The following is a 4348-nucleotide window of genomic DNA, read 5'->3' as shown; positions in this document are numbered from 1 at the left end:
CTGAATCTCTCCTCACTGACGCCAAATATATCAATCTCGGAGGAGATTTGGTTCAGGAGCAATATACTCCTCCCTACCGGGAGAACCATTGGCAGGTTAGTTCTGCAGGCAGGAATATAGAATAATCTATGATGACGTTGTCTAAGATAGTTATCTGGAACATAGAGACTCACGCGCTCCAAAATGGTTAAGTTATCAAAATAGCCTCGCAGCAGTCTGAATAAGTGGGTGTCATCTTGAGTTATGAGGCCCGATTCCACCTCGCTGGTTTCGTCAACAAGCAAAATTGTCGCATCTGGGGCTCGGAAAACTAAAGAGTTATTTTAAAAAAGCCTCTCTATCTCTATCCTCAACGTGTGACTGTTTGGTGCGGTTTATGGTCCGGTGGAGTCATTGGAACTTACCAACAATAAAATATCAACACATATTGGAAAACCCGTTATATCGTACATAGGGGTAAGATAAGCCTTTCCTAGAAACTGAATATGTGCACTTGGAAAATTAAAAAGGTGTGTCGCCACTGTGAGTCAGCGTGTGGCTTTTTGATGTGCTTTTTGAGAACATCCATAGACGAACAAGGAACAAGAAAAAGTTTTTCTCCGCAGTGAATCAACTTGCGCTTCAGATTGCCTTTTAAAACATTAACATGTGGACTTATGGAACATAAAACAGGTTTTTCGCCACTGTGAGTCAGCAAGTGGGCCTTTAGATGGGCTTTTTGAACATGAAAAATGTTTTCCTCCACTGTGAGTCAGCATGTGGCACTTCAGATAACATGTATTTTTAAACACGTAACATCGAAGAGGTATTTGATTTTTGGTTTTCATATGGCTCTTCAATCGACCATTTCGATAACATGCATAGGTGCACACGGAACATGAAAAGGGATTTCTCTACTATGAGTCAGCATGTGGATCTTAAGTTAGCCCTTTCGAATACACGCATAGTTGCACAGGGAACATGAAAAATATTTTTCTCCACTGTGAGTCTGCAAGTGCCTCTTCAGCTGACCCTTTTGACGATACGCATAGTTGCACACGGAACACGAGAAAGGTTTTTCTCTACAGTGAGTCAGCATGTGGCCCGTTAGGTCGCTCTTTCGATAACATGCATAGTTGCACACAGAACATGAAAAAGGTATTTCTCCACTGTGAGTGAGCACCTGGATCTTTAGTTGACCCTTTCGATAGCACGCATAGTTGCACAGGGAACATGAAAAATGTTTTTCTTCCCTGTGAGTCAGCATGTGTTCCAACAAATGTCCTTTATGTTTTTCTCCAATGTGAATCAGCATGTGTCTCTTTAGTTCATCCTGTTGATGACATGCATAGTCACACTCCAAACATGAAAGTACTTTTTCTCCACTGTGAGTCAGCACGTGCCTCTTCATCTGACCCTTTTGACGACACGCATAGTTGCACACGGAATATGAAAAAGGTTTTTCTTCACTGTAAGTCAACTTGTGGCTCGTTAGGTCGTACTTTTGATAACATGCATAGTTGCACACGGAACATGAAAAAGTTTTTCTCCACTGTTAATCAGCATGTGTCTATTTAGTTTATCCTGTTGATTACATGCGTAGTCACACTCCGAACATGAAAGTGCTTTTTCTTAACTGTGAGTCTGCATGTGTGTCTTCAGGTTACCGTGTTGATTACTTGCATAGTCCCACTCCGAACATGAAAATGCTTTTTCTCCACTGTGAGTCAGCATGTGCCTCTTCAGCTGACCCTTTAGACGAAATGCATAGTTGCACACGGGACATGAAAAAGGTTTTTCTCCACTGTGAGTCAGCATGTGTCTCGTTAGGTCGCTCTTTTGATAACATGCATAGTTGCACACGGAACATGAAAAAGGTTTTTCTCCACTGTGAGTGAGCATGTGGATCTTTAGTTGATCCTTTCCATAACACGCATAGTTGCACACCAAACATGAAAAAGGTTTTTCTCCACTGTGAGTGAGCATGTGGATCTTTAGATGACCCTTTCGATAACACGCATAGTTGCACAGGGAACATGAAAAAGGTTTTTTCTCCACTGTGAGTCAGCATGTGGCTCGTTAGGTTGCTTTTTCGATAACATGCGTAGTTGCACCCGGAACATGAAAAAGGTTTTTCTCCACTGTGAGTGAGCATGTGGATCTTTAGTTGATACTTTCGATAACACGCATAGCTGCACAGGAAACATGAAAAAGGTTTTTCTCCACTGTAAATCTGCATGTGTACGTTTGAATTTCGCTTTTGAAAACTCATGGCAAAATTTGTCTTAGGAGAGAGGGAGTAATTGTGGTTTAGAGGAGTGAATCATTTTTCCACAAAATGCGTCCGAAGATCTGTCAACAAATTTGAAAAATAACATGGATGATAATGATTCAGTTAAACTTAGAGTAAATAAGCGAAGTAAGTTCGTATATACGTTAAAAAAAATAGGAAATGACCAATTTTTCAAGTTTTACCTGCTTCCTTGGTAATTCTTCCAATACGTTCCAAGCATTCCTCTTTAACATCCGGCAGGTCTATGTCAATTTTCATATAAGTAAGCCCCGCTTCATCTTGTGGGGATCCAAGGTCCGCATTAATGGTAACTGTTTCCACATTAATGCTTCCTGGAATAAAAAAGGAGAATAAATAGAAAATATCTTTGAATGGCCAGGCCTGAACCAAACGGCGTCAGGCGCGAGTTTAATTTTGGCTGCCCTTACAGTCTTAATTAGTATACACCAAGGGTGGATATCAATGTTATCAATAAAATTATGATTTTTGGTTTTTTGTAGCACGGTATTTATAAAAAATAATATCAAGGGCGATGTGTTAAGTTGAGTATTCGACGCCCGAAGCGAACTGCTCCAATTGCGTCCACATATGGCCAGCCATGTATCTTCATACCATTGATGTAAAACGAAACATTTTTTAATTAAAAAAACTATAAACTATTTTTTAGCGAATAAAGAAACCATAAAAGCTGGAATTTGGATGAAAGTTTTAAGGGTCAATATCAGATAAAAATTACCACAGACGTCCACTTGAGGGACAGATTCAACAAGAAAGACAAACCTTGCTCTGGAGCACCTTAAGTAGGGAGTTTTAAGTCAATAGGATAGTGTTTTCTAAATCAATATTTATGAATTTTTAACGTTTAAAAAATATGTGTTATTGACATCATGTTCCAATAAAATTAGGGCAAAATAGAGGAACCGACAACATAATGTGAATAGTAAAACCATGTTTAAATAGTGCTGTATTTTGGTAGTTTCCAGAAAGGGCGCATTTTAGGGTAAATACCCAATACACCTTTTAAATTATAAGAGAGGATGAAACAAGTATGTGTCCTGTTTGCACGACATTTCAAAACAGACATGGATTCCGGACATCCGTATATAAAGTTCTATATTTTACACGTATACAATGCAACTACCCTCCGCATATTGCAAGAATTCCGTCGTTACAGCTGGGAGGTCGAAATCTAAATCGGAAAATGCAATTTCACCTCCACCTTCTTCCTGGAGCCCTGGTTCCGTCTTGATGGATATAGTATTTGGCTTCAGTAGATCCATGGTCTGCTTTGGTACGGTTTGGTAATTAGTTTAACCCTGAAACAGAGCAAAGTTGTAACGGAATTCAGTTTTTAAAATTTGGCTTCTCAAGTCGTAGCAAAAATACACATTAGAAAACCTTGAAGTTATAACAAAGGTTGAGAGAAACGTCGTTTATCTTGGGAAAACTCTTTATTTATTTACCGTCTATGTCTACCGCCATTCCGTTGTAATCCATCTGTAAGTATACAACTTCAATCCATGTATTTGTTATCATTTTAATAAATGCATTTGAAATACTAATCTTATAATACATTGATGCAGAATTTACAGTATAAAACATTCTGCTGTAACAAAACGCCTAATGATTCACTAACTGAACTAAGAACGGCCGCTACCAAAATGAATAGCAATGAATTTTAGTATTATTTCTTACCAATAACCCTCAAATGCATGGTATAATAAGTTTAACAGGGCGGGATAAACAGACTGTAGAAACAGGAAGAAAAATTGTCGGAGAAGAGAGCACTTGTCAAAAAATAAACAGGTTAAGCATAGACAAGAATGAAGTCATAGACAATAATTAAATTTTCATGAACCTAGCCTTTGAAGAACCAGATAATTTCTACTTTAATTTTTCTGGGTACGATAATAGTACGATAAAGTTACATCGATTCCATTCTTCTGCAGAACGATCTTGATTCTCTTGTCAAATGGTCGGAACTGAACAACTTACCCTTCAGTATTCAGAAATGCAGTGTCGTTACATTTACAAGGTCCAAAGATACATTCCTGTTCCCCTACCACATTAATAAAC

At 38.5% G+C, this 4348-nt stretch overlaps 1 long non-coding RNA gene across 1 annotated transcript; it reads right to left on the bottom strand.

The window, feature by feature from the left end:
* Positions 1-2058: 2058 nt before the first annotated feature.
* Positions 2059-4063, bottom strand: LOC149416032 (uncharacterized). Its single transcript, XR_016303547.1, has 4 exons — positions 3968-4063; positions 3486-3588; positions 2455-2604; positions 2059-2331 (listed from the first exon to the last, which is right to left on the bottom strand). It is a non-coding gene; the product is annotated as an uncharacterized LOC149416032 (long non-coding RNA).
* Positions 4064-4348: the final 285 nt, after the last annotated feature.

This window comes from Hesperophylax consimilis, chromosome 17, assembly GCF_061612785.1.
Source record: "Hesperophylax consimilis isolate HC1 chromosome 17, BYU_Hcon_1.0, whole genome shotgun sequence".
NCBI lineage: Eukaryota > Metazoa > Arthropoda > Insecta > Trichoptera > Limnephilidae > Hesperophylax > Hesperophylax consimilis.
The sequence above is the reverse complement of the archived record's forward strand: the minus strand, read 5'-3'. Positions and strand labels throughout refer to the sequence as shown.